This window comes from Acomys minous (assembly GCF_964271855.1).
Source record: "Acomys minous genome assembly, chromosome: 20".
Classification (NCBI taxonomy): domain Eukaryota; kingdom Metazoa; phylum Chordata; class Mammalia; order Rodentia; family Muridae; genus Acomys; species Acomys minous.
In genome coordinates this window covers 22375677-22384014 of record NC_140502.1, presented here as the reverse complement: position 1 = coordinate 22384014, position 8338 = coordinate 22375677, and positions in this window count along the sequence as shown.

Below are 8338 nucleotides of genomic sequence, written 5' to 3'. Positions count from 1 at the left end.
CCAGTGCCACACAGCCAGCCGGGGCCATTTGTGACAATGTCGGCTCTTCCCAGTTTATTCCCCGCTGAGACACAGCATGACAGTAGAACCTCCCGGCCACCTCCACACCCCTTGCCCCTCCAACACACTCCGTCCAACAAATTTCCCCCAAATACGGACGTTTTCCTGGTCTGTAATTGTGCACACAGACCTTGTACACATGAAAACCATTAACCCAAAGGGGGGGGGGGGAGAAAAAACCTTCCCGGGCCGTGTTTATATAATCTCGTTATTGGGACCCTGCTCTCAAACACATCCTGACCTAACTCTGCACATAAGCCTCCCTTTCCCTGCCCCCCCAAATTAGGATAGGCCTGGGTATGGAGCTCAGACTGAGAGCCCTTGCCTAACATTTATGAATCCCAAGAGTTCAGTTCCCCCAACACTGCTCAAAAAAGAAAAATTTAAGCCAGCAGTGGTGGCGCACCCCTTTAATCCCAGCACTCGGGAGGCAGAGGCAGGCGGATCTCTGTGAGTTCGAGGCCAGCCTGGTCTACAAAGCCAGTCCAGGGCAGCCAAGGATACACAAAGAAGCCCTGTCCCGAAATCCGAAGGAAAAAAAAAAAATCCCCCACTGAACCATTCCCCAGCCCTTCCCCTGAAAGATGACCAAACAGGGACAGGGCTCTGCCCCTCTGTATCAGGACAGAGGCCGTATCTGACCTCTTGGTGACTTTTAAAGTCCTTGTTTTGCAATAAAAGTTTGTTTCTGGCCCAGGACTGGACCCCCTCTGCTTGTGTGACGGAGTCCCAGTGACTAAGGGGTGGGTGGGGACGGGGGAGTCCGCCCCTCCCCTGAGGCTGGGAGGGAAGCTGAAAAACACGGTCACCGCCCACCTCCCCGTTGACGTCAGTGCCAGATGTGATGCATAGGGGGAGGGGACGGGGGCTGGGGCCAGCTGCTGTCCTGCTTGGCGGGGTGGGGTGGGGGCCGGGAATGGGGGGCGGGCGGATTCGGGATCGCTGGAAAGACTTTAGCCAACAGCAGATCTGGCCCCTGGAAGGACTCCAGCTCTGAACGCAGATACTGACACACAGGCAGTAAGGACACAGGCTATCGCCCAGCTCTTCCCTCTGGTACCATCTTTTCTCTCCTGTCCCCCCCCCCCCCCCGCCCCCCATTACTCCGTGTTTTTGTTTTTTTTAAATAACCATCAACTCTGCTTGGAGGTGTAGCTCAGTGGTGGGCACCTGCTTGGCATGCATATGCGAGTTCCATTCTTTATCACTGACAGAGAATTAAAAATAAAATCACAACGGACTTTCCGCTGGGTCTAGTTCACTTATCACCCCCTTTAAAGTTTTTTTTTTTTTTAAGGAAAATTTTTTTAAAAAAAATAATTAAGCGTGCGTGTCTTTTAATTTCTTTCAAGACAGGGTCTTAGGGGAATGATGGTGGCGCATGCCTTTAACTTCAGCACTCTGTGTGAGTTTGAAACCAGGCTGGTCTACATAGTATGTTCCAGGAGAGCCAGGTCTAGACAGAAAAATCCTATCTGAAAAAAAACAAAACAAAACAACAACACAAAGAACAGGGTCTTCTTCGACCAGAATGACTCCTCTGTAAAGCCAACACCAGCCTTGACCTTTTTTTTAAAAAAAATATTTATTTATTACGTATACATTGTTTTGCCTGCATGTACCCCTGCAGGCCAGAAGAGGGCGCCAGATCTCCTTATAGATGGTTGTGAGCCACCATATGGTTGCTGGGAATTGAACTCAAGACCTCGGGAAAAGCAGGTTGGCGCCCTTAACCTCTAAGCCATCTCTCCAGCCCCTAGTCTTGACCTTCTGACCTTCATTTTTGTTGTTGTTTTTCGAGACAGGGTCTCTCTGTGTAGCCTTGGCTGTCCTGGAGCCGCATGGTAGACCAGGCTGGCCTCGAACTCACAGCGATCCACCTGCCTCTGCCTCCCGGGTGCTGGGATTACAGGCATGCACTGCCACACCTGGCTCTCTTCTGATTTTCTTACCTTTACCTCCCAAGTTCCAGGATTACAGGTGTGTTCCACTATTGTGTTCCACTATGCTCTTGTTCTGTTCTGTTCTGTTTTGTTTTGTTTTGTTTTGTTGAGGCAAGGTTTCTCTGTGTAGCCCTGGCTGTCCTGGAACTCGCTCTGTAGACCAGACTGGCCTCAATCTCAGAGATCCGCCTGCCTCTGCCTCCCAAGTGGCTGGGATTAAAAGCTTGCGCCACCACCACACTTGGCCTCGCCATGTCCCACTTTATATGGCACTGGCAATGGAACTCCGGGCCTCCATCACATCCTAGATAGGCACTCTACCTCTACCAACCGAGCTACTTCCCCAGACCTATATCATCTTTCTAAAAGCTGTCCGGGGGCTGGGGAGATGGCTCAGCAGTTAAAAGCCCCGACTGTCCTTCTGAAGGCCCCCAAGTCTAACCCAAAGCACCTACATGGCAACTCAGAACTCTCTATCAGCTCCAATTCCAGGAGGTCTAACGCCCTCCTCTGTCATCTGAGGACACCAGGCATGTATGTGGGACACACAGATATCCCTGCCTCTGCCTCTCGAGTGCTGGGATTAAAGGCATGCGCCACCACCGCCCAGCACTTAATAGTTTCAAAGAAATAAATGTATGGGCTGATATATAGTTCAGTGGTATAGCATCTGCCTAGAATCCCCCAGTGAGAGACTGGGGTGTGACTCAGTGGTAGAGCCCCTGCCTAGAATCCCCCAGTGAGGGGCTGGGGTGTGGCTCAGTGGTAGAGCCCCTGCCTAGAATCCCCCAGAGAGGGGCTGGGGTGTGGCTCAGTGGTAGAGCCCCTGCCTAGAATCCCCCAGTGAGGGGCTGGGGTGTGGCTCAGTGGTAGAGCCCCTGCCTAGAATCCCCCACTGAGGGGCTAGGGTGTGGCTCAGTGGTAGAACCCCTGCCTAGAATCCCCCAGTGAGGGGCTGGGGTGTGACTCAGTGGTAGAGCCCCTGCCTAGAATCCCCCAGTGAGGGGCTGGGGTGTGGCTCAGTGGTAGAGCCCCTGCCTAGAATCCCCCAGTGAGGGGCTGGGGGCGTGGCTCAGTGGTAGAGCCCCTGCCTAGAATCCTCCAGTGAGGGGCTGGGGGTGTGGCTCAGTGGTAGAGCCCCTGCCTAGAATCCCCCAGTGAGGGGCTGGGGGCGTGGCTCAGTGGTAGAGCCCCTGCCTAGAATCCCCCAGTGAGGGACTGGGGTGTGGCTCAGTGGTAGAGCCCTGCCTAGAATCCCCCAGTGAGGGGCTGGGGGCGTGGCTCAGTGGTAGAGCCCCTGCCTAGAATCCCCCAGTGAGGGGCTGGGGGTGTGGCTCAGTGGTAGAGCCCCTGCCTAGAATCCCCCAGTGAGGGGCTGGGGGCGTGGCTCAGTGGTAGAGCCCCTGCCTAGAATCCCCCAGTGAGGACTGGGGTGTGGCTCAGTGGTAGAGCCCCTGCCTAGAATCCCCCAGTGAGGGGCTGGGGGCGTGGCTCAGTGGTAGAGTCCCTGCCTAGAATCCCCCAGTGAGGGGCTGGGGCGTGGCTCAGTGGTAAAGCCCCTGCCTAGAATCCCCCAGTGAGGGGCTGGGGCGTGGCTCAGTGGTAGAGTCCCTGCCTAGAATCCCCCAGTGAGGGGCTGGGGCGTGGCTCAGTGGTAGAGCCCCTGCCTAGAATCCCCCAGTGAGGGGCTGGTGGGGCGTGGCTCAGTGGTAGAGCCCCTGCCTAGAATCCCCCAGTGAGGGACTGGGGTGTGGCTCAGTGGTAGAGCCCCTGCCTAGAATCCCCCAGTGAGGGGCTGGGGGCGTGGCTCAGTGGTAGAGTCCCTGCCTAGAATCCCCCAGTGAGGGGCTGGGGCGTGGCTCAGTGGTAAAGCCCCTGCCTAGAATCCCCCAGTGAGGGGCTGGGGCGTGGCTCAGTGGTAGAGTCCCTGCCTAGAATCCCCCAGTGAGGGGCTGGGGCGTGGCTCAGTGGTAGAGCCCCTGCCTAGAATCCCCCAGTGAGGGGCTGGTGGGGCGTGGCTCAGTGGTAGAGCCCCTGCCTAGAATCCCTCAGTGAGGGGCTGGGGTGTGGCTCAGTGGTAGAGCCCCTGCCTAGAATCCCCCAGTGAGGGGCTGGGGTGTGGCTCAGTGGTAGAGCCCCTGCCTAGAATCCCCCAGTGAGGGGCTGGGGTGTGGCTCAGTGGTAGAGCCCCTGCCTAGAATCCCCCAGTGAGGGGCTGGTGGGGTGTGGCTCAGTGGTAGAGCCCCTGCCTAGAATCCCTCAGTGAGGGGCTGGGGTGTGGCTCAGTGGTAGAGCCCCTGCCTAGAATCCCCCAGTGAGGGGCTGGGGTGTGGCTCAGTGGTAGAGCCCCTGCCTAGAATCCCCCAGTGAGGGGCTGGGGTGTGGCTCAGTGGTAGAGCCCCTGCCTAGAATCCCCCAGTGAGGGGCTGGGGTGTGGCTCAGTGGTAGAGCCCCTGCCTAGAATCTCCCAGTGAGGGGCTGGGGGCGTGGCTCAACCACTTAGCTCATGCCCAATATGGACTTATTAGCATGGCTCCATAAGGCCCCAGGTTCACTTCCCAGTGTGAAAGAAACATCAATCAATAAATAAAACCAGATGAAATCCTATCTTTCCAGCCCAAAGCCAACTATGGTCTTCAGAATAAGGAGCAAGGTCTCCGGTGGGCCAAGCCTCTTCCTGACCCTGCCTGGTCCTGCCCCTGTCTGCATTCATCCCAGTCACAAATGTGTCTCCCTGAAGTTTTTCATGCCTGCCTCTGAGTCTTTGCAGCGCCCGTTTTCCCTACCTGGACACATGGCTTCCTCGACTCTCTATCTTAACCCTAGAGAGGACTTCCTTAGCCTCACTGTTTCCTCCTCTGTGTTGCTCCCTCAAGACCTACTTCCTCATAAATACTTTCATAATTGCTTTTCTGTCTCTTAAGAATGGGAGGTCTCGGGCAGAAGAGACAGCACAGTGGTTAAGGTCTTCCAGAGGACCTGGGTTCGATTCTCAGCAGCCGCATGGGGGCTCACGGGCTAGCTGACCTCTGCGGGCTCCTGCACTCACATGGTACATAGAGATGCTGAAGTCAGGCGCACGTGCGGACACACGCACACACACGTACACACACGCGCGCGCACACACACAAATAAGTGAATAAACATTTTTTACTAAGAGCAAGAATTGGAGCTCCTTAAAAAACAAAAACAAAAACAAAAAAAAACCTGGCTCATGTTCTCAGCTCCTGATGTGTAGTCTTCAATTTTTTTTTTTTTTAAGGTTTTGGGTTTTGTTTTGTTTTTTTCTAAGACAGAGTTCTTCTCTGTGTAGGCTGGGCTGTCCTATACTCACTTTTTAGATCAGTCTGGCTTCGAACTCACAGTGATCCTCCTGCCTCTGCCTACCAGTGCTGGGATTAAAGGTGTGCGCCACTACTCCAAGGTCAGGTTTGTTTTTGTTTTCAAACAAATGTATATTGTTATTTCATGAATGTGAGTGTTTTGTTTGCATGTATTTAAGTACATGCCTGGTGCCTTGGGAGGTCAAAAGAAGATGTCAGATTTTCCTGGGTCTAGGATTACAGGTGGTTGTCATCACCATGTGGCTGCTGGGAGCCGAGCCTGGGTCCTCTGTGGTCAGTCACCACGTGGGCGCTGGGAGCCGAGCCTGGGTCCTCTGTGGTCAGTCACCATGTGGGTACTGGGAGCCGAGCCTGGGTCCTCTGTAGTCAGTCACCACGTGGGCGCCGGGAACTGAGCCTGGGTCCTCTGTAGTCAGTCACCACGTGGGCGCCAGAAACTGAGCCTGGGTCCTCTGTAGTCAGTCACCACGTGGGCGCTGGGAGCTGAGCCTGGGTCCTCTGTAAGAGCAACAAGTGCTCTTAACTGCTGGGCCAACTCTCCAGCCCTGTCTTCATTTTCTAAAATGCAACTCAAGAGATATTAAAGACACATCCTGGGTGGAATTATTTTGTCTGCTTATATGCCTGCACACCACATGCACGCCTGGTACCTGCAGAGGCCAGAAGAGGGCGTCCGATTCCCAAACAGGCCGCTGTCATCCGCCTTGTGTGTGCTGGGAATCGAACCCAGGTGTCCTCTGCAACAGCAGCCAGTGATCTCAACTGCAAAGCCACCTCCCCAACCCCCCCTACCCCCCCCCCCCCTGCCTTCGTCCTTGAGATAGGATCTCTCACTAAACCCAAGGCTCACAGTTTCGGCTAGACTGGCTCACCAGCAAGCCCTAGGGATCCACCCATAGCCATCTCCTCTAGGGTTACAGGCACTCACAGCCACACCTGGCTTTTACATGGGTAAAGAATTGCTCCTCCAAAAACAAAACAAACAAACAAAAAAGAATTGCTCCTCCTGAGTGAGATTCCCCAACCCTGGGATGGACCTCTTTACTCTAGAGATGCCATTTTTATTTTATTTTATTTATCTATTATTTTTTTAAATTTATTTATTTATTTATTTTTGGTTTTTTCGAGACAGGGTCTCTCTGTGTAGCCTTAGCTGTCCTGGACTCGCTTTGTAGGCCAGGCTGGCCTCGAACTCACAGCGATCCGCCTGCCTCTGCCTCCCGAGTGCTGGGATTAAAGGCGTGCGCCACCACGACCAGCTGAGATGCCCTTTTTATTAACAGTCCACCGCGTGGCAGGCTTTTTCCACGGGTTGCAGCAACATCTGCGATGTCCCCAGTCAGTCCTTCCTGAGCCCCACGGGTCGGAGAGAAGAGACAGGCAGGGAGCAGAGAACCATGCGATAAATCCATGGCATTAAGCGGGAAGTGCTGCCGAGGAGGAGCCCAGGGGTAAGCTGGTGTGGTGGCGCCTGCCTGTCATCCAGCAAGCAGGATTGGGAGTTCGAGACCAGCCTTGGCGATATGGAAAGGTCCATCTCAAAAAGAAAGAGAAAGAAAGGTAATGAGAGTGAACAACACATGCCGGGGGTGGGGGGGCAGTCGGGGGTGGGGGGCAGTGGGGGGTGGGGGGGCAGTGGGGGGTGGGGGGGCCAGTGGGGGGTGGGGGGGCAGTGGGGGGTGGGGGGGCCAGTGGGGGGTGGGGGGGCAGTGGGGGGGCAGTGGGGGGTGAGGGGGCCAGTGGGGGTGGGGGGGCAGTGGGGGGTGAGGGGGCCAGTGGGGGTGGGGGGGCAGTGGGAGGTGGGGGGCAGTGGGGGTGGGGGGGCCAGTGGGGGGTGGGGGGGCAGTGGGGGTGGGGGGCCAGTGGGGGTGGGGGGCAGTGGGGGGGCAGTGGGGGGTGGGGGGGCAGTGGGGGGTGGAGGGGCAGTGGGGGGTAGGGGGGCAGTGGGGGGGGTGGGGGGGAGGAAACTGATGGGCTCAGGACAAAGCGCTGTAGAAGGATGCTACAAAGCCTGTGAGGGAGGTGAGGATTGTACCAACTAGATATGAGGGGTTACTTGTAAGAAGCCGCGTGGCTTTATCCTACTGGCGGAGGCAGACGATGGGGAACAGCTAGGTGGCAAAGGGAAGGGGAGACCGGAGAAGGAAAAGGTCAGATATGGGATTAGCAAACTTGTTGGGAGAACTGGTAGACTCCGGCCACCCAGGAGGAAACCACAGCTGGGATCCAGGTGGCAAAGGACAAGACTAGACCAGGGTGAGGAGGCCGAGAGGGAGCCAGGTGGGAGAGACGTTTGTAAGCTTGGGGTCGCCCTGGGGCTTTATAACGCCGACCCCATGGAGCCTGCATTGGTTGAGTGTTCAGGAGGATGACGGAGGACCCCAAGGCCCAGACTGCTTGACTATCGCTCAAGGGAGACACAAATGGGATTGTGGGTCGGATTAGGACCCTGAGTGAGCAGCTGAGGAGCTTGGAGTTCGGTCCCCAGGGAAGTGGGGAGTCCGTTAGAGGGCAGACAGGGTTAAGTAGGGGCAGTGGGGGGGGGTGGCAGATGGGGAAGCTGTCTCAGAGACATCCTCCTAGATCCTAACCAAGAGAAGGACCGGAGGAAGGGCGAGTGGAAGTAGAAGGGAACAGGTGTGGAGGGTAAAGGGAGAGAGAGCGATCAGGAGGCAACACAGAGGTAATCAAAGCCAGTTCAATGGGCGGCACACGCCTTTAATCCCAGGACTCAGGATCCCCGAGTTCAAGGCCAGCCTGGTCTACAGAGCGAATGCCGGGACAGCCAGGGCTACACAGAGAAACCCTGTCGGAAAAAAACAAAACTAAATAATAATAATAATAATGGTCTGATCAAGAAGCAGCCTGATTAATGGAGAAGAAAGCTGGGTGCTGGGTGGCCTTCTGGTCACACCCTCTCTACAGCAAATACCTAGAGGCACCAAAGTAGATGTGCATCGGAGCCCAGAATACTGGCCCCCAGCTCTGCAA